This window comes from Nyctereutes procyonoides, unplaced genomic scaffold (assembly GCF_905146905.1).
Source record: "Nyctereutes procyonoides isolate TBG_1078 unplaced genomic scaffold, NYPRO_anot_genome, whole genome shotgun sequence".
In the NCBI taxonomy this organism is placed as follows: Eukaryota; Metazoa; Chordata; class Mammalia; order Carnivora; family Canidae; genus Nyctereutes; species Nyctereutes procyonoides.
In genome coordinates, this window is record NW_026575128.1 from 3061226 (window position 1) to 3083523 (window position 22298).

General features: G+C 47.6%; 1 protein-coding gene across 1 annotated transcript in view; it reads left to right on the plus strand.

Moving 5' to 3' along the window:
• The window catches only part of MYCL (MYCL proto-oncogene, bHLH transcription factor), a 35928-nt gene that overhangs the window by 4903 nt on the left and 8727 nt on the right, over positions 1 to 22298 (plus strand). Inside the window, exon 3 of the mRNA XM_055341553.1 lies at positions 4733 to 4834. The gene's annotated coding sequence lies outside the window, so the exon portion shown is untranslated. The remainder of the gene's footprint in view (positions 1 to 4732; positions 4835 to 22298) is intronic.

Below are 22298 nucleotides of genomic sequence, written 5' to 3' on the forward strand. Positions count from 1 at the left end.
GGAGCAGAGGGAGAGGGAGAGAAAGAGAATCTCCAGAAGACTCCATGCTGAGCATGGAGCCCAACACAGGGCTCAATCCCACAACCCTGAGATCATGGTCCAAGCCAAAATCAAGAGTGGTCACTCAACCAGTTGAGCCACCCAGGCACCCCAGGGCCTTAAATTTTAAAAATTATTTAGGGGTGCCTGGCTGGGTTAGTTGGTAGAACGGCAACTCTTGGTCTCAGGGTCATGAGTTAGTGCCCCATGTGTAGTGTAGAGTTTACTTAAAATTTAAAAAAAAAATTTTTTTTTAAATGAAAGCTACTTGGAGGTAGTATTAGAGTAGGCTTGTCAGTGGTTCACTGAGTCTGTTCTGGGCCCCCACCCCACCCCCGGCAACACAGAGGTGGATGAGGCATGGATGATCTTGTCATTTGAGGGAGTCACATCTAGTCATGGGGACAAACATAAGCAGACTAAGTTACAAAATGGGCCAAGGGCCTAATGGACATCTGTCAGAAGGCACAGACTTGAAAATACCAGATTGAGGGATGAAAGTCTGGGAAGGCTTCACAGAGGAGGTGATGATGGAGCCAAACCCTGAAGGATAAATAAGAGTTCCTGAGATAGGAAAGGGCATGCCAGGCAAAGGGAACACCACAGATGGAAGAGTGATGGAGGATGGTGGTTGTAGAAGAAATGAGCCGGGGCTGGGCATTTGCTGGATGGGAAATTGATAAGGCCTGAAACTGAGAAGATGGGAAGAGGCCTTGGATCCTCATCCTGAAGACAATGGGGAACCATTACAAGGATTCTGAGCAGAGGAGTAAAACGACCAGGTCTGTACTTTATAAGGATGGCATTGCCACTTGCCAATTCCTGGACTGTCGCAACAATGCCCTAATGGGCCCTCTCTAATCCAGTCTTCAATGACAGATAAAAACAAATCTGACCATTTCATCCCCCTGTTTAACATCAACTTTCAATAAATACATGTTCAATAAATATTTAATGAATGAAAGATGAAATGAATGAAAGGGGTATCTGTAATGGCCCTTCTTCTATTTTTCTGGGTCTGTGGGTCTAAGATAAACACTTCCTGACTTCCTTTCTGGGACAGTAAGATCAGAGAAGGGAAGGGACTTGCTCAAAGTCACACAGCAAGTCATCAGCAGTGCCTCTGCTTCCTATCCCATTGGGATTCTGAGGGGTTATCCTTGCCAAGAAAGCCCTGGGCCCTGTTTTGCCTGGTATCTGAGTCCCCAGGATTGACCTCCCAGCACAGGGCCTCTTAGCCCACAGAACACTCCACCTGTCACCACGCAACATCAGCTCCCCGTCCTCTCCTGCCAGGAGTAGGGTTGAAATCCGGAATTCCTCCTTCTCACCTTGCAATCTTGATCTCTCCCTTTGGTGCTGCCGCTAGGAGGAACATCAGGGTCTGCTAGGATCTGGGCTGGGTGTGGGGTTCTAAGCCCCCCGTTAGGCTGGGGTCTGTGTCCTGGAGCTAAATGGGTCTGTGTTGGGTTCTAGGCTTTTGAGTAGCTGCTGCTGCTTCCTTTTATTTTTTTTTTAAGATTTTATTTATTTATTCATGAGAGACAGAGAGAGAGAGAGAGAGGCAGAGACACAGGCAGAGGGAGAAGCAGGCTCCATGCAGGGAGCCCAATGAGGGACTCGATCCTGGATCCTGGAATCACACCCTGACCCAAAGGCAGATGCTCAACTGCTGAGCCACCAGGTGTCCTACTTCTTTAAAAAATTTTTTTTAAAAAAATTTATTTGACAGAGTATAAGCAGGAGGAGCAGCCTAGGGAGAGGGAGAAGAAGGCCCCCACTGAGCAGGGAGCTCGATTCAGGGCTCGATTCCAGGATCCTGAGATCATGATCTGAGTCAAAGGCAGACACTCAACCGACTGAGCCACCCAAGTGCCCCTTTTGGGTAGCTTCTCACTGGACTCCGGGCTGCTCTGTGCTCCAGACTTTGGACCTAGCTTTAGTCTGAATTCTAGGCTCTGGGCTTCCAGCCCTCTGGCTCTGGGTTCTAGGCTGTGAACTGGGTTCCTGGTCCAAGACTTGGTTCTAAGTTCTGAGCTCTGGTCTTTATAGCTCTGGCTAGACTTCGGGCCTGAACTGAGTGAGTTCTGATCTCTGTGGTCTGAGTTCTGGGTTCTGGGCTTTAGTGTAGAACTTTGGAACTGGGCTGGGCTTGTTTGGGCTCTGGGTTCTAGGCTTTGAGCTGGACTTTGGGGCTGGGCTGGACCGTAATCTTTTTTTTTTTTTTTTCAGATTTTATTTATTTATTCAAGAGAGATACAGAGAGAAGCAGAGACACAGGCAGAGGGAGAAGCAGGCTCCCCGGGGGGAGCCCAATGCGGAACTCAATCCCAGGACTTCAGGATCACGCCCTGAGCCAAAGGCAGATGCTCAACCACTGACCCACCCAGGTGCCCCTAGACTGTATTCTAAACCCCAGGCAGGAAACTGATTTCTCCTCTGAATTCCAGGCGCTGGGGTTTATGTTGGGTGGGAGCAAGAGACCTTAGAAGGGAAAGTAGCAAGTTCTTAAGCCTCTCTCCTCACCCCACTCCTTTCTGGAGACTTTCAGCTTTGCTCCCTCCTTCTAATAGGGCCAAAGTGAAGGTGGTAGTGGCTTTCCCTGAGCTTTCTAAGGACTTCTCTCCCCATCAGTAAGAAATGAGAGGTGAAGGATGAGGCTGGGGGCATGTGGAAGTGTCCTCACCTGGCCACAAACCATCCTGCTCATTCTCAAGGACGTTCCCAGGGAGCAGAGAGCAGTGACAACACACAGGCGCAGCTCATAGCCCAGCACCTTGTGGGAAAACCGGCCACGACAGGGGCTGGGACTGACTGAGGGGCTTCCACCCTCACCTTTCCCCACCTCACTCCCGAGACTTCACCCCACCCTCTGCCCTGGCCAGGAGTTGGGCTTGAAGCTCCCTCAGTCCCCAGAAGTCATTCCGAGAGTTCACCCTAAGCCTTTACTCAAAGCCGTGACCTGTACCCTGACTGCCTTGTCCTTTATGATGGGCTGCTCTATACTTTATTCCCCTTCAGGGAAGGTCCTCTTCCTCCCATGACTGCTCTGAAGCCTCCCACCCTGCAGGACTCCTCCCTAGCCCCCTGCTGGATATGCTCACTCCAAGGGCTGCCATGAAGGCAAGGTCCACATACATGTGACAGACTTCACTGAAGGGGCAGGAATTCCTGTGGGGAAATACAACTAGAAGAGATCATTTTAAATTCTGCATGTCACATGACTACCCAAGGGAAAAACAACCAAAACCTGTTAACAGGATGTCCCCTCGTGAGTACACTGAGTTCCTAACTTTATTCTCTTGTCTCAGATCTTCCTTCCCTTACACCCACTGAAAGAGACCACCTTTTCAATTCTCCCCTGGACAAAAATCTCCATCAGGCTCTGTTCAGGAAACCTCACCCCCTAAGCCACATGGGACAGGATCAACAGGATAAGAAACACTTAGCAGAACACTTCCCAAAGTCTGAGTTATTCAGTCTAAAAGAATATTACAGGGGCACCTGGGTGGCTCAGTTGGTTAAGCATCTGCCTTTGGCTCAGATCATGATCCTAGGGGCTAGGGAGGAGTCCTGCAGGGTGGGAGGCTCCAGAGCAGTCATGGGAGGAAGAGGACCTTCCCTGAAGGGGAATAAAATATAGAGCTTGCTCGGCTGGGAGCCTGCTTCTGCCTCTGCCTGCAGCTCCCCCTGCTTGTGCTCTCTCTCTCTCTCACTCTCTCTCTCTCTCTGTCAAATAAATAAAATCTTTAAAAAAAATAAAAATATTTCAGCAGGAACATGGAAGGGCTCAGGCAAATAGCCTTCACCAAACAGCCCAGGATTGGCTTGGAAATTTTGACCCTCAGTCTCCCGTCTCTTTAAAATCTTGCCACCGGGATCCCTGGGTGGCGCAGCGGTTTGGCACCTGCCTTTGGCCCAGGGCGCGATCCTAGGGACCCCGGGTCGAATCCCACGTCGGGCTCCCGGTGCATGGAGCCTGCTTCTCCCTCTGCCTGTGTCTCTGCCTCTCTCTGTGTGTGTGTGTGACTATCATAAATAAATAAACATTTAAAAATAAATAAATAAATAAATAAAATCTTGCCACCGGTGAGAAGTGATGAGCTATGCCTCCTCCTCATTGTTCAGATTTGGCCTTTTGAGGTGAGTGGGAACGGCAGGAGAGTGGTTAAATGCAGATCAAACACATACACACTCCTACAAAACACAAGTGTTTCTTCTCAGCAGCAACTTAGTCTAAATCCATGTTGAGGAGGAGAAACACTTTCCTAAAAGCCCCATAATCTGGTCCCTGCGCATGGTGGAGGTAGCTCATATTGTGTTTTGGGGCAATGTCAGACCCTCTGGGTACCTCATCTTGCTTCCAGCATAACAAAGGGCCTGGCAAAGAGCATCAGCCTATCCTAGTCCCTCTTGGATATGTGATGTCCTTGTAAGACATTACATTTGTCCTCCCAAATCATGGGAGGGGAGCCCTAGAATTCTTCCCATGCCCGAGAAGAACAATGCAGAAGTGTGGGGCATTGGGTTTCCCAGTATATACTCATGCTTTCCATCTGAGCTCCTGTCCCCCGCTCTGACCACTGCAGTCTCAGGGCTCTGTTCGCCCACCCCGGGAAAGCCTCTATCTGAAACGCACAGGGGCATGCTCAGTTCTTGACACGTTTCATGTTTGTTCATTCTGTCTCCCCAGCCAGATTGGGAACCCCAGGATACAGGATGACCATTCTCTGAGCCCTGACTCGGTGTCAGGCAGTCCTCGAGGAGTTCAGAGTCTAGAGGGAGAGATCAACAGGTAAATAAATCATTACAGTAGAAGTCTGATAAAAAAAATCATGCTAAAGGTAAACAGAGGAGTGATACGGGCACAGCTGCCACGTTGCACAACGCCAGGGGCCTGCCAGTCATAACTGGTCGCTCGCTAGAGATAATGCAATGAGATGGCCCTGGTCATGTGCAAGCCCAGAGGAGGCATCTAACCCGGCGTTGGCGGTCTCAACAAGTCCCTTAAGGATATGAGCTATTAGCAGAGGCCCGAAGGGCAAGTTTACCAGGCAGATGAGGAGTGAAGGGCACTTGAAGCAGAGCAAACAGCATGTGTGAAGCCAAAGGGGGTGAGGGAACATGCGAAGTGTTAGGAAATAGCAGGAAATACATTTTGGCTGAAGCCCTGGGCACATGAGGAATGCCTAAAGCTTGTTTGTTAAAGTGAGTTAATGAATGCAAGAAAGACAAAAATCATAATCACCCACATTTGTTAGCTACTCACTCTACACCAAGCACTGTGCGGGGTGGTTTATGTGAATTCTCTAATTTTAACTTTACAACAGCCCCATGAGGGAAGTTCTTTATTATCCTGCTGTCTGCAGATAAGGAAACTGAGGCCCAGGAAAAGTTAGTTGACTTGCTCAAGGGCAGAGAGAATGGCAGAGCCAGGGCGGAAACCTGTATGTCCTGGACTCTGGAACCCTGAGCCCTTGATCACTGCTTTTCCTACAACACCGGCGCCCTTAACTTTGGGCGGAGGTGACCCAGGTCATCTGGTACCGACCCAGGTCAGCTCTTCTCAGCCTCGTCCCAGGGCTTCTCCTCCTTGGTATGACCTTAGATGTCAGAGCTCTGAGGACCTCTTCTCTTGACCTTCTGTTCTCCTTACCCCATCTTCTCCCACCCTATCAGTGACTCTGTACCAACAACTTCCCGGTCTGCAGCTTCACCCAGTCTGAATGCCTGCCTGTGTATTTCACACAGTCCTTAACACAACCGATATTTTCTAGTTTGTTCGGCACCGGGCTTGATAGATGATGTGGACCCTGCCCTCGTGAGCTCACAGTCAGGCGAGCAGATAGAGCTAGGCGAGTGGAATGGAATGTGTTGGTAGAGAGAGCTGATACCAGGAAAGTGGATCAGTTAGGTCTGGGTTTGGCTGTTGGTACAAAAGCCACAAATCACGACCACATCACCTGGAAATACTCAGTCCAGAGCTGGTGTGGTAGCTCTGTGATCATCAGAGCAGAGCCCGGTGCTTTCCGTTCCACTGTCCTGTCATCCTGAACATGGTGCTTGCTTCTCATTGGCCAGCATAGCTGCTGAAGCTCTGGTCATCACATTTGCGTTCCAGTCAGTTGGAAGCAGGAAGATGTGAAAAAGAGCACACTCTCCCTTTATAAATAGTTCCTGGAAATTGCACAAAATACTTCTGCCCAGAAGCTATTGACCAAGCACTTCGTCACAGAGTCACACCTAGCCATAAGGAATTCTGACAAATACGGTTTTTGCTCTGAGCCAGCCCATGGGCCCAGCTGAAAATCAGGGTTGTATGACTGAGGGCAAGCAGAATAATGGATATTAGGGGGCCACTAGTTGTTTCAACCTCAGAAAGTACCCAAAGGACCCAACACTTCACTTGAATTTTGGGGGATGAATCAGAGTTAGCCAGGCTGCAGAGCGTATTCTTGGAAATGCAAGCAGTTCAAGGTGTCTCCAGCATGGAGTGCACCTTGGGGAGTAATGGAAAAATACAGACAAGATCACATCATCTAAGTCATTTTTGGGGGGTGGGGGGAGTCGTGGCTCATTCTGAGGAAAGAGACACACCTGGAGGTGTGGTGGGGAGGAGCCAACCTGTGTTAAAATTAGTTTTCTCCAGAGATTAACAGCCTAGGTGTGGCTTGGCTTTAGAAGTCCCTTGACTTTCCTTCCCAGGCCTGGAGTTCCAAGAGATGCCAATTTGCAACTGTGGCACACCATGCCACAGATACACACGGTCACTCACCTACACATCACACCCAGGTTGTGTGGTTCCTGTGTTTGGAGGGCAGGGTTGTCTTAGCCTTAGGAACCTGTGCCTTGTAAGCTTCGATGGACAAAGATTTGGCAGGAAGACTCTGGAAGTTCTGGAGTGGGGCTGCAGTACTGAAGTAATCATTTAGGAGCCGGCAGTGGCCACAAGGCCATTGGCCTCACGAGCCTCCACTGCTGGTCAAAGGCAGGATATTGCCACATGAACTACCAGCTGTAGCATCCTCCCCAGACACATCACCAGGACTTCCAAAGGTTGTGTTTATTTCTCTGGCTTTTTTTTTTTTTTTTTTTGCAGACATCAGGGCAAGATAATCAGCTGGGAGAGGAGCGTCTGGCTCTCTAGAGAATAGACCCAACCCCCTTGACGCTGACCTTGTTGCCCTTCTCTGCTCTTGCAGCAAGTAGACAAGTGACCTTGGCCGGGCCACCTCAGAGAGTTCAGCAGGGAATCCTAAATGCACCAGCACCCCCCCACTCCCTAACAGAGCTCTCCAGTTCACACTCCCCCTGTTCCCGTTCAAACAAGACACACGCATCAAATAGACCCACCAACACATGTTGCTCACACCAAGTACCCAGATCTACATCTATTGCCCCGCATACAGGAATTCACACACAAAAGTCACATGCACACACGACACATGTGCTACGTGTAGATACAGCCCTCCAGCTACCCACATCACTTACAGACCTGCACATATCACACACAGACATATATATGTTACACATGATACGCTAACACACCTATTCTTACCATACAGCATGCCACAAATACATCCATCCCTACACATTCACTTACCTATTTACACATCATACCCAGACCCCCCTTTGATGCTGGTTCCTGTGTTTGAGGTATAGGACCCCCCAGGTTCCTTCATCCATAGGAACCCTTGCCTTCTGAGCTTTGATGGACAGAGCTCAGGAGGCAATCAGAGAAGAGAAGGGAGCGCCCCTCCCTCCCCAACCCAAATACATATATTCAGTCCACAGCAAAGAAGGAAGACTAGCCTTTCCCCCAGTACCCTATGGACCCATGTTTGCCCCTGACGTCAGGGACATGGAGTTCTGGGCAGGGGATCCAGTATGGTGCCCTGGCTCTGCCCCCACTGTCCAAGATGCCCTAGGGACAACAACCCTAGCCAGAAGCCTGGAAGCAAGGCTGTGCCAGGCCCACGAATGTCATAGTGGCAGGACAGCCCTTATGCAATGGGCACCGTGGAATGTGCAGGGTGCCTGTGGGAGCTGATCCAGTGGACCTGGGGAACCAGTGGAGAGGAAAGGCCCTGGCGGTTATTGACATCTACTCGGTGCCAGGTGCCATGTCTAGACCTCCACAGCATTGTCTCCTATCATCTGCACATCATCTGTCATCCCAGTTTATAGATAAAGAGAATTGGGGCCCACTTTGGTGCTCAAAGCCTCACAGCCAGTAAGTGGTAAGGTCTTGCCTTGAACCTGGGACTCTGTCCCTACAGCACCAGGGCCCCAAGCTTAGGTTGGGGTGCCACAGCGAGGCAGCTCCAGGGCAGGAGTGATCCCAGCAGCAGATAGGCCACGTGGGGCTCTATTCTGGTCTTTTTGCCATCTCTCTCCCTTCTCACTGGAGGTACAGATACCCCCTGCTTTTCAAAAGTTTGCATTAAACACCATTTTTGCTTTTACAAAAGACCTATATTAGTACCTTTTTTTGCTAACTGAAGAAATCTGAAGAGGATTTTTGCTTTTTTTAAAAAGATAGCAAATGGCAAAAAGAGCACCCAGTGCTTGTTTTGCGTCAAGCCGTCATAGAAGGAGTACGCACCCCTGACAGTGAGAGTGACATTGCCAAACTCCTTCCCTGGGAACCGCGCTCAGCATCCCAGCATCAAGCCACCAGAGATCTGAACTGTGTCTGTAGACATCTGTGCTTTCTCTTGATTTATCTTGCACACCCATTAGCAAGACGTGTCATAAAGTATCGAAAAGCATATCAGAAAAGCCTAACAGAAGCTACTTTCAGGGTCTGGGAATGCTGAAGATTTTTTTCCATATAAATTAATGGCACTTGCTTCTTTATGCCATTTCAGCTTATGAGAGGTTTCATAGGAATGCAGGGCAAACCTGTAACTGAGGTAGGAGACCTCAGCCCAGAAAAGTGGAGCTGGGGATTGGGAAGGTAGGAAACATGGGGCACCTGCCTGGCTCAGTTGGTAGAGCATGCAGCTCTTGATCTCAGGGTCATGAGTTTGAGCCCCACACTGGGGATAGAGTTTACTTAAAAATTTAAAAAAAATAATAGTTTTTTTAAAAAAAGAAAGAAACAAAATTTTAAAGGGGGTGGGGTAGGAAACAAATGAATGGGTTGTGAGTTTGGACCCAATGCCATAGACTAAGCCCATATTAGTCCTGGATATTGAGCCAAAGCTGGTGTTAGACATGAGCCGGAGCTACAGCTTGAAGCAGGTCAGAATGAGAATCAGATATGAGTCTGAGCCAGGAGGCTGGACCTGGAGCTGCCACTGTCACTGGAGTGGATCCAGGTCAGCCCTGAGCCAGAACAGAGGGACGGGAGATGGAGGCTGAGGTGCTCCCACCTCATGCTTACAGAATCTCCCCCACTGGCTCAGGTAATTGCTGGGCCCTGAGATGGGATGCACAGAAGCTCACACCACTCAGGAAAGAGAGACAGGAACACAAAGAACTTTAATCCAAGGCACACTAGACTTTGCTAACAGACTCTCCATGCATCTAGGCCTTCAAGGGTGGCCAGGGCTTCAAGCACCAGGATCCAGAGATAGATGAGGGAGATTGGGGTAGGCCAGATTGGCACTGGGAACAGAGGCCCGGAGGCAAGTGAGCTAGCATCTTATTTCACTGGAACAGACCAGGGAACAGTAAGCATCAGGCTGGCAATGTTGGTGACCAGAGCCCACAGGACTTGATGTCCTGCTTGGGAATTTGGACTTTATCTAGAGGGCAACAGGACATCACTGGCAAGTTTTAAGAAGGATGATGACAAAAGCCCTTGGGCTGCTGGTGTGGGTGAGGGGCTCGGGGTGGGAAGGGGAGCTGGAAGTCAGGGGGACCTAGGAGGAAGCTAATGTCATAGGGCGGGAGATTGTGAGGCTGATGCTGGGCAGTCACCCAGGACTGGAGGGAAGGGGACAGATGCCAGATCTGTAGAGGGGGTATGATCGACAGGATTTGGTGATCACTTTTTGTTTGAGTGTGAGGGCGAGGGTAAAGCCTAGGAGGACACCCAGGGCAGAGCTCGAACACCAGGGAGGTTGAGAGGCCATTGCAGAGGTGGGGTCACCCCCGGATAAACTACAAGGACAGAGCCCGTGCTCCAGCCTGTCCTCCCAACTTGGCCTCTCGCCAGCAGCATGTCCCTGGCATGTTATTTATGAGGCCTTCTGAGCCTCGGGTTTTTTCCTTCTGCAGAATGGGGAAATGTTTATTTCCTTCATGGAGTTTTTATGAAGCCTAGACAAAACGTGTATGATGGTATCTGGCACATGTTAAGAGTCTGTTCATTGTTCCAAGTTCAGCCATGTGCCCCAGCCCAGACCTCAGGCTCCCAAGAAAGATTGCTGGCCTCTATCAGTGACCATCACAATACCTGCTGGTCACAAGGGGTGACCTAGCTTGACCTGCAAGTATCCTACCATGTGGCAGGCAGCTCCAGGTACCTCCTGTCTTCCAATTGCCCTGTAGCTGAGGAGAATGTTCTGGGTGCCCTGTTTGCTTATTCTCTGGCCAGTGAGGCCCAGGTGCCCTCCTCCTCTGAGCAAATCTTCCCAATAGTGCCCCAGAGGCCCATCAAGTGACCCTGGGGGAAGGAGGGAACTTCTGAGGGATGCTTAGATGTCCTGAACCAGACTGGAGTCTGGCCCCCCCACTATGGGGGCCTATCGCAGGCTCCAGTCAGAAGCCCACTCCCCACCTATTCCTCAGTCTACCTGTGCAAGGAGGTCTTGAGGAGGGGGCCAGTCCTGCAGGACAGAGGCCAAGGCCACCTGGGGAGGCATTTGCAGAGTCTTCCAGGCTCCTCTCCTTTTCCTTTAACATCCTTCTAGTCCCTTAAGCATCTTGAATCCCTTATGTTAACAGGTCCTCAGGGGCCATCCTGGGCCTCTCACTCTCTCCACATACATACCTACAGGCCTCTTGTGTCACCAACTGTGCCTCTGAAGGCAACTCTTTTTCCTGAGCACCAGACCCCCTATATCCCACTCTCATCACTGACCCAGACTCTCAGACCTCACATGGCTAAAAGGAGCTCATTCTCCTCCTCTGGGCCCTCAGGTCAATGAATGGGTCTTCCTCCTACCCATTCGCCCAGGCTTTGTCTCCTTTTTCTCCTCTGCACCCCACATCCCATCATTTCTGCACCTCCTCTCCATCTATACCGTACTTCCTGCTGAGGTCTCCACATCTTGCACCCCATCACTTCTGGCCTCTAGCCCAGCTGGGGAAAGTCAGATCTTTTCCTTGCTTCAGGGGACTCCAAAGGCATAAACTGCCTCATTCCGATATGTTTGAGAATTTTTTTTTAAAGATTGATTTATTTATTTACTCATGAGAGACACAGTGAGAGAGAGAGAGAGAGAAAGGCAGAGACATAGAGGGAGAAGCAGGCTCTCCACAAGGAGCCCTATGTGGGACTCAATCCCAGACCCCCAGATCACACCCTAAGCCAAAGGCAGACGCTCAACCGATGAGCCACCCAGGTGTCCCTGAGAACTCTTTTAGAAGAACATGTTCCGGGAGGCAGCATTTTAAAATCTGACAATCAATAATCACAGCTTAAATACAATATCTGCCTTTCAAAATAAACTTGTCTTGCAGACCTTTGCAACAGGGGGATTGCCCAAGAGGTTTTTTTTTCCCCCTTCTGGTGCAATAATTAACACCACTTTGCAAAAGGCATACAAAAATACACTATAAAAAAATACACTATAAAAAAAATGAGACTGCCTCTAGCAGTACAATAACAGCTTATGAAACACAAGTTTCAAAAAAAAAAAAAAAGAAAAGAAAAGGAAACACACAAGCTCTCCAGACCTTCAGTCTTTTTTAAAGAAGCCAAAAATCTGAGTTTCAGATAAAAATCTCACAAGTTTAAATGTTAGCAATCAGCTTTTTAAAAATTTTTGAAACCAGCGTTGAGCCTCCAGCATGCAACTCTAAGCCCCTCCAAGTGTGTCCTCCACACTGCTCTTGAAATGATCTTTTGCAATAATAAAAATTATCGGGATCCCTGGGTGGCGCAGCAGTTTAGCGCCTGCCTTTGGCCCAGGGCGCGATCCTGGAGACCCGGGATCGAATCCCACGTCGGGCTCCCGGTGCATGGAGCCTGCTTTTCCCTATATGTCTCTGCCCCCCCCCTCTGTGTGACTATCATAAATAAATAAAAATTAAAAAAAATAATAAAAATTATCTTTAAAAAAAAAAACCTACACTTGGGGGCACCTGGCTGGCTTCATAGGAAGATGATGCGACTCTTGAGCTCAGTTCAAGCCCCACACTGGGCAGAGAGATTACTTAAAAGTAAAATCTTAAAAAAAAAAAAATCCTACACTTAACGCACCAAATGCATCACATGCAACTCACTTAATGCCACCCTCTGCATGCTGAGGCCCGTGCTGGGTCGAGTAATTTGCCCCAGTTACACAGCTAATGAGGGAAGGAGCCAGGATTCCAGCCCAGTCCTCCGGCTGCTTGGGACCCTGGCCTGTTTTTGCGCCCCAGCTCCTGCCCCAGCTTAATAACCGAGGATGCATAGAGACATGAAGGCAAGCGCAGCTCTCGTGTGTGCCCGGTTACCCCCTGGCCCTGCGCCCACGCCGGGACCGCGCGCCGGGGGGCCGGGCGGGCCAGCGGGGAGCGGGGCTCGCACAATGCAGGTGCCGCCGCCCCCTCCCTTCCGCCGCTTTGAGGCTCCGGGACAGCCGGGCCGCCGCTTCCTGCGCACAGCCCGGGCCTTCGACGTCCGGCTGCCGGCCCTCCCGCCCCCGAAGCCCCAGCCCGGGAGCCGGGGGGATGGGGGCACGGAGGAGGCGCCCTTGCCCCCCTTGCCCCACAGCCAGGGCTTGGCGTCCAGGCCGCAGGGCCGGTTTGCAGGCCCCCAGTCCACCCCCGGCGCCACCACGGGTTTGGTGCCTCCTGGCCCGGCCTTGGCCCGCCCTCCCTCCTTGACAAGCTCCGAGCCAATTTAAATCCTGCCCCCACGCCGTCCCTCTGCAAGTCCGGTGGGAACAATAGCTCCTGCGCCGCGGAGCACCTTCCAGGTGACTGAGTCAGGGGCGGAGGCCTTTGCATGGATAGTCTCATGCGATCTTCACGGGAGCCCAGCGGGATGATTGCTCTCATCCCTATTTCACAGGTGAGGAGCCTGCAGACCAGGTTGGTCAAAGGCCTCTGTCCTCAGGCCGCCTGGCGACGGGGTAGCAGAGCCCGGATCTGTTGGACTCCAGCGGGTCTAGACTTGGTGCTGCTGCGGGGCTGCGCGAAACCACTCCAAGGTTCCGGCCCAGGGACCTGCACCTGTCCTGGGGACACCAACCAGGGTGGGTGTTTCCCTGGCCCTCAGGCAGCTCCCCATCTGATGGGGAATGCTTTCTAGTGCTGGATGATCTAGAAACTCACTTCGTCGGGATCCCTGGGTGACTCAGCTGTTGAGCTCCTGCCTTCAGGCCCAGGGAATGATCCTGGAGACCCAGGATCGAGGTGACTCGAGACCCAGGATCGAGGGCTCCCTGCATGGAGCCTGCTTCTCCCTCTACCTGTGTCTCTGCCTCTCTCTCTATCATGAATAAATAAATAAAATCTTAAAAAAAAATAAAAAGAAGAAAGAAACTCACTTCGTTTCTCTGCAGACAGAAAGGCCAGCCTGAGCACTAAAGCATAAACAGGTTTTAGGTGGAGGGGGAACCCTGCACAAAGACTGGGCTGAGACTGGGTGAGGAGCTCCGGGCCCAGCCGCCACCACAACACAACTTTCTGCCACTGTACCCCTTCCTCTGCCTGCTGAAATCGGGTGTTTCATTCATGGGGACACCTCTGAGTGTATCTGTGTTGGCAAGCCCACCGGAAAAGCCCATCTCCTCCCCACAAGGCCTGATGTGGGAGAGGCTGAGGCAGTGATGTCCTGGCAAATATTTAGCAACTGGCACATGATGGTGGGGGGACCCCGATTTGTAGCATTTGCGAGTTTCCATGGAGCAAATATTCCACCACGGTCAATATCAAGCTACTGCAGTTGAAACTGGACAGTAACACACCATAACAGATCTGATAGAGAGATGATAGGAAAACCAGTAAGCAATGATGAGTTTGGAGTCTTTACTACTTTTGTTTTTAATATAAGTGTCAATTTATAGACTTTAATTCTTTTTTTTAAAGATTTTATTTATTCATGAGAGACACAGATTGAGACAGAGAGGCAGAGACACAGGGAGAGGGAGAAGCAGGCTCCACGCAGGAAGCCCCACATGGGACTCGATCCCTGGACTCCAGGGTCACGCCCTGGGCTAAAGGTGGCGCCAAACCACTGAGCCACCCAGGCTGCCCAGAATTTAATTTAATGACCGTGTTTAACAACCAGCTCACAGGATTCCCGTAAGTGCAACAATTGGATCTCAAGAGCCGATACTTGCTGACTCCAGTGCAACATCGAGCCAAGGTCACCCAGGTCCCCACGCCAGCAGCTCCAGGCCTTCCTCCAGCCTCAGGGCTACTACACACAGGATTCCCCATCTCTAGCCTGGGTTTCCCTCTAGTGGACAGAAGAGTCATTCCAGGTGATTCTCTCCTACCTGTATCCAGAGTTCATGGCCCAGAGGATGTGGATGAGGCTGATGGTCCCTCATGGGAAAAGTTTCCTAATGGGGGTCCATATGGTTTCAAAATTGTCCTCAAGCACTAGACACTTGGCATCCCTCTTCTCTGAGAGGTAGCACCAGGGAAGCCCTTTGGGCTTCAGCCATTATCACAGTCTCTAGAGTTTTTCAGAAGTCCCAGCTCATCCCCCAGGTGGCAGCTAGTACACTTGCGCTTCATTCAAGTTTGGAGAACACCCTCCATCAGGTCTATCTCTAAGGAGACGAACTGCTTTTTCTGTTTGCATGAGGAAGTAAGCTTTCACATAACTCATAGCCGACAGGGAAACATATGTGTTGGGCACATGAGAAAATAGAGTCACTTAGATGTAGAGCTGGGGCTCAGGACTCCCTCTCTTGCATTATGCTTGGTCTCTCTTCTTCCCGAAGTGATCTTTCCAAAGCATAGCTGTATCTGTCACTTTTCCACTCACAAATCTCCTATAATTTTCATTGCTCATATCTTCATCCCAAGCTCAGGCACTCAAGCCCCTGGTTGAGACCTCATCTGTGTTGTTTACCTTAAATTGCCAAAGAAGGAAAGAGAAGAAAGCTGATCTTTTAAAAATTCTCCTCTGGGCCATGCACTTTGCTAAACACTGTAAATACAGGTTTCTCCTGCTATCTGAAAGTTGAGGGTAGCTATGAAATCCTTCATAAGCCCAACTAGCATAAAGTGAAAATAATCCCCATGTTCTGAAAGTTCACATTATATTCTTTGCTTTTATCAAAAATTTATATTAGTACAGTAGAGACTTAAAAAAAACTAAATCGTCTTCTGATTTCTTTCTGTTAGCAAAAACAAATACAAATATACTTTCAAAAAGTGAGGGATACCTTGTAGTATCTTATTTCTCCAGTAATGCTGCTAGATAGGGCATTTTATGGATGAGAAAACTGAGTGTCAGTACCATCTGACTTGGTGTGACACAGCTTGCAAACAGAGAAATTTTATATTCAGCCTACTTCTCTTTCTTCTTGAAAGCTGCTCTTGTCATTTTAGGCCTGGCCCCCTCCCCAGGATGGCTTGCAGAGTGAGGTCCCAAATCTCCAGAACCATTTTCTCACCACACTCAAAATAAGGCCACATTCCTTAGGGTTCTAAGAAAAGGACTGCTTTTCATTGAAACTCAAGCAGAGGTAATAGAGCCACAGACAAGGGATAAGAAACCAGATTTTTATCTGATTAAATTCTTCTGGTGCTGGTGCCAAGGTCTTTCCTTTGCTTCCTTCCCCTACCTTCTCCTCAACTCTCCCTTCTCATCCTCTCTCACCTTTATCTCCTTAACTTCACCTGGAATTCTAGACATCTCTAAGGTTCAGATACAATTTCCTTTCTCCAGAAAACTCTCTCAGAGCATCTGGCTCAGGAATCTGCCTAATGAAAGTGAGAGTTGTTGCAGCTTGTAAGGAAGAGGAGATTTCTGGCTAAACATGAGGATTGATCACACGTGTTTATCTCGACTCAGTCCTGAAACTTCATTAAAATGGTAGTAAGTGGATTGGGGGGAAAAAGTATAAACTCACCAAGGAAGGGAATGACTGTATTTTAATGATCACAGGGTTTCCTTTGGGGATGATGAAAATGTTCTACAATTAGTGGTGATGGTTGCACATAAAAGAAAAGAAATAAAGAAATGGGAGAATCTGGACCCCTGCCTCACACCATAAACAAAATGAACTCAAATGGATCACAGACCTAAATGTAAGAGCTAAAACTATAAAACTCTTGGGAGAAAACAGTAAATCTACATAACCTTGGATTTAGCAATGGGTGGCTCAGCGGTTTAGCGCTGCCTTCAGCCCAGGGTGTGATCCTAGACACCTGGGGTCAAGTCCCACGTCGGGCTCCCTGCGTGAAGCCTGCTTCTCCCTCTGCCTGTGTCTCTGCCTCTCTCTCTCTCTCTCTCTCTCTCTCTCTCTCTCTCTCTGTGTGTATCTCTCATGAATAAATAAATAAAATCTTAAAGAAAAAAAGAAAAGAAAAATAGGTAAAGGATTTGAATAGACATTCTGGAAAGAAGATATACTAATGGCCAATAAACGCATGAAAAAGATGCTCAATATTATTAGTTAGAGGAATGTATCAAAACCACAATGAAATACTACTTCACACCCATGAAGATGGCTATAATAATAATAACTGAAAATAACAAGTGTTGGTAAGAATGAGGAAAAATTGTCACCTTATACTTTACCAGATAAGAATGTAAAATGGTGCAGCCACTGTGGAAAACAGTTTGGCAGTTCCTCAAAAAGTTAAACATAAAAAAAAAAAAAGTTAAACATAAAGTTGCCATATGACCCAGCAATTCTGCTACTGAAATATGCCCAAGAGGGGCACCTGGGTGGCTCAGTTGGTTGTGTCCAACTCTTGATTTTGGCTCAGGTCATCATCTCAGGGTCATGGGATGGAGCCCTGCATTGGGCTCTATTTTTTTTTAATTTTTATTTATTTATGATAGAGAGAGAGAGAGAGAGAGGCAGAGACACAGGCAGAGGGAGAAGCAGGCTCCACGCATCGCATCGGGAGCCCGACGTGGGATTCGATCCCGGGTCTCCAGGATCGCGCCCTGGGCCAAAGGCAGGCGCCAAACCACTGCGCCACCCAGGGATCCCTGCATTGGGCTCTATGCTCAGGGGAGTCTGCTTGGGATTCTCACCCTCTGCCCCTCTAAATAAATAAATAAATAAATAAATAAATAAATAAATAAATAAATAAATCTTTAACAAAAAAATTAAAAATATGTAATAGTCAAATTTTTTAGATTTTTAAAAAGATTTTATTTATTTATTTAAGTTTTTATTTATTTATTCATGAGAGGCAGAGAGAAAGAGAGAGAGAGGCAGAGACACAGGCAGAGGGAGAAGCAGGCTCCATGCAGGGAGCCCAATGTGAGACTAGATCCTGGGACTCTAGGATCACGCCCTGATCTAAAGGCAGACGCTCAACCACTGAGCCACCCAGGCATGACATCAAGTTGAGCCACCCAGGCATGACATCAAGTTTTTTTTTTTTTAAATCAATAGAAGGATTGGAAGTTTAGGAAATCTCCCAAAAGGTGAAATGAAACACACAGAGATTGAAATGAGAGACAAGATCAGAAAACGCTAGCAGGAGTTTCAGAAAGAGAAGGAAAAAGTGGAAGGGGGAAATTTTTCAAAAATATAATTAAAGAGGTGCCTGGGTGGCTCAGTCAGTTGAGCATCTGCCTTTGGCTCAGTTCTTAATCCTGGCGCCCTGGGATCAAGCCCTGCATAGGGCTTCCTGCTCCACAGGGAGCCTGCTTCTTCCTCTCCCTCTGTCTGCTGCTCACCCTGCTCGTGCTCTCTGTCTTTCTGTCAAATAAATAAATGAAATCTAAATCTAAATATATATATATATATAATTAAATATATATTATATGTAATAAAATATATAAATATATACTATAAATTATATATAATTATATATGTTATATATATATAATTATAGAAAAAATATATGTAATTACAGAGCAAATGGGTTTTCAGATTAAAAAGCTTATGGCAAAAAATGCAAAAAGATCCTGCAATGCAATTCTGACACTAACTTTCAGAGTTAGGCCAAACTTCACAGGCAGGGTTCTCCATAAGACTGCCCTCATTTGAGACAGCAGCTGCAAGCTCAGGGTTTCCCAGGCCACCAACACTCGTGAGCAACTGGCTACAAATTTATGGGTTCCCACTACCATTTCAGGTTTGATAACTCACTAGAACAACTCATAGATCTTAGGAAAATGGTATACTAATGGTTATAGATTTATTGTAGCAACAGGATACAAATCAGGACTAGCAAAAAGAAGAGACAAGGTCTTGGAGGGTCCCAATGTGAAACTTCCAATGTGTTCTTCCTGTGGAGTCAGAATGAATCACCCTCCCAATGTATGTGTGTGTAATAACATATACAAAGCATTGTTAACCAGGAAAGTTCACCTGAACTTCAGTGTCTAGTTTTTATTGGGCTTCCATTAGGTAAATAAGACTGGTTGAATGTGATTGAACTTGGTCTCCAGCCCCCTTTCCCCTTCCCAGAGGTCAGACCGATATCACTTGACCCAAAGCCCCAACCCTTTAATTACATGGTTGGCCTTTCTTGCTTGTCAGTTACTATCTTGGGTCTCTTAACTATCTGGCTATCCAACTTATCTAATTTAACATATCTTAAACTATCTGGAGGCCCACCATGAGTAATCCATTAGCAAAAACTATCAGGGCCCATTATGAATAATAAACAAAATCCTATTGCTTGGCAAATTCCAAGGATTTAGAGGCTACTTTCCAGGGACTGGAGACAAGGGCCAATCAACTGGTTTATTATATGACAGACCCACACCAAGGCATATCAGTGAAAAAATTTAGACTGTCAGAGACGAAGAGTGTACCCTAAAAGCCTCCAGAGAGAGAAACAAGCCATCTGTAAAAGTTTACATTTCAAATGATATCAACCTTGGGTGCCTAGTGGCTCAGTCAGAAGAGCATGTATGTGATTCTTGATCTTGGGTTTGTGAGTTCGAGTCCCACATTGCGTGTAGAAATTATGTAAAAATAAATAAATTTCGAATGATCTCAACCTCGATGGCAACACTGGTTGCTAAGAAACAGGAAAGCAGTACATTTAAATTTTTGAGGGAAAATTATTTCTAGTTTGGTATTCTATACCCAACCATACTATTAAAACCAAAGATGAAGGTATAGTGAAGACAATTTCAGAAATGCAAAGTCTCAAAAATTTTACTTCCCAAGGACCTTTTCTCAGGCAGCTGCAGTAGGGTGTGTTCCAACAATGTGAGGAAGTAAATCAAGAAAGAAAAAGCAGGGATCCCTGGGTGGCGCAGTGGTTTAGCACCTGCCTTTGGCCCAGGGCGCGATCCTGAAGACCTGGGATCGAATCCCACGTCGGGCTCCCGGTGCATGGAGCCTGCTTCTCCCTCTGCCTAGGTCTCTGCATCTCTCTCTCTCTCTCTCTCTCTCTCTCTCTCTCTCTCTGTGACTATCATAAATAAATAAAAATTAAAAAAAAAAAGAAAAAGAAAAAGCAATGAGTACCAGAAAACAGGGGAGCCAACACAGGAGAGAAGCAAAGGGGATTTCCAGGATAATGGTGAAGGGAAGTTGCTGAATAAAAATTGTGAAGTAGGCCTAGACTCAACCAATAAATTCAGATTAGAACAGGAAGCTAAAGGGTTCTAAGAGGTAAGTTTCCAAGAAAAAAATGGAACTGATAGATTGATTACTGGATGGGTTTGACCACATGAAGTGATCTTTGTAGCTCAAGTAAAAAATGTGTAGGGTCGAATTCATAATATGTAAAGAGAAATCTGCACAAAAGAAAAAAATGAAACAATTTAACTCTGAAAAAAAATGTGCAAGAAAGGAAATGTAGTCATAGGTGCTCCATAGTCACATAGTCAAAATACTGTAAATATTTAATATTTAAAAATCTAACTGGAGAATAAGGGAAGGCCAAGTATGTGGAGGTGGGAAGGGAAATACAAGAGCTACATCTTCTATTGTTGAATGTCAATAGGAATTTAAAAATCAGGAAAAAATAGATCATATTGGTCGAAATATGGAAGTAAATATTAGGAATAAAAAACAGCTAAAAGAGTAGTTGCCTTTGGAGACTGCAAATCAGGGGTGATGAGGGCAGGGCAGAAGACTGCCTTTTTTTTTTTAACCTTATCACCCACCTATTTGATTTTTTTAAGACCGTGTACACGTACTAGTTTGATTTAAAATGTTTTAAGAGGGATCCCTGGGTGGCGCAGCGGTTTGGCGCCTGCCTTTGGGCCAGGGCGCGATCCTGGAGACCCGGGATCAAATCCCACATCGGGCTCCCGGTGCATGGAGCCTGCTTCTCCCTCTGCCTCTCTCTCTCTCTCTGTGTGTGTGTGTGTGTGTGTGTGTGTGTGTGTGTGTGACTATCATAAATAAATAAAAATTAAAAAAATAAAATGTTTTAAGAAAAATAAAGTAAAAAATTGAATGTCCCTAGGGTAGCATTTGTTATCTTGGAGAATTCATATCACCAGCCCGGGTCCAGATATCACCTCAGAAAACAAAGCTGTTAGCTCTAAAAGCAGCAGCATCTCTATGGAACAGACACACATTAACCAGGCTCATGAGACAAATATTTCAAATCAGATGCCAATTCATTAATTTATAAGGGGAAGCAGGGCTTTGAAGCCAACTAGATAGATCTTCTTGTTCACTGGTGAGTGCATTCTCTCCCAGTGGGTGGATCTACATAGGGAATAGAGTGATTTTTAGCAGGTTGCTTGGTGATCCAAAGCACAAGTGAGGTGGGGTACCCAGGTGAACTGGGTAAGATTTCAAAGAATGAGGCCTCCATCTCCCTTGTTCCTGGACCAGTATCTTTGTCCCCAGATAGACACTGTGGTGATTGCCTTGACAACTCATTGCTCTCTGCTTCATTGACTATCCAGACTGCTCCTCACTGGCACCTTCTTTCTTCAGCTGCTTTAATACCTTTACTCAGGAGGCGCCTGGGTGGCTCAATCGATTAAGAGTCTGCCTTTAGCCCACGTCATGATCTTGGGGTTCTGGATGGAAACCCCCCGTATCAAGCCCCATATTGGGCTCTATGCTCAGTGGAGAGTCTGTTTCTCCCTCTCCCTCTGTCAATGCCCCCACTCCGGCTTGCTCGCTCTCTCTTTCAAATAAATAAAATATTTTTAAAAACACCTTCGAGGTGCCTGGGTGGCTCAGTTGGTTAAGTGTCTGCCTTTGGCTCAGGTCAATGATCCCAGGGTCCTGGGATCAAGCCCCATGTCGGGCTCCCTGCTCAGCGGGGAGTCTGCTTCTCCCTCTCCGTCTGCCACTCCATCTGCTTGTGCTTGCTCTCCCTCTCTCTGTCAAATAAATAAATAAAGTCTTTAAAAAAACAGTACCTTTTATTCAGGTTACAGTCTAGACTGGGCCTGACAGTTACTCTCTCTCCATCAGGTAGGTTGGCACATCTCTACCTCACAGCATTAGAAGCTTATATCCAGTCAAACAGGCAACACCTTTATAAAGCACCCATGATGTGCTAGGCTCTAAGCCCTGGAGTTACAGTGGTCAATAAGACTGACATTTGTCCTTGCCCTCATTAAGCTTAAAGTCTAGTAAGGAAGACAGACATTAACCAAAGTGTACATCTTTCAGCCACCATGAAGCTGGAAAGGTGAGATCTCAGCTGGGCTGGGGACATCGGATCTCCTTGTCCTCCTTCCCTTCGACATTTCCCCAAAGACCCTCAATAAAATGGTTTGATTCCTCCCTCCATAAAAGAAGTGTGCAAAGTGAAGGAGCAACCCAACTCTCAGAGACAATTTCCTTTATCTTAATTCTTGAGGTGGGGTCACCTCGTGGGTGCCCCTAGATATCACCAACTACAGTGAATCATGGAGGGACGCTCAGTGGGTGAGCATCTGCCTTTGGCTCAGGGCATGATCCCAGGATCCAGGATCGAGTCCCATATCAGGCTCCTTGCATGGAGCCTGCTTCTCCCTCTGCCTGTGTCTGCTTCTCTCTCTCTCTTCTGTGTCTCTCATGAATAAATAGATAACA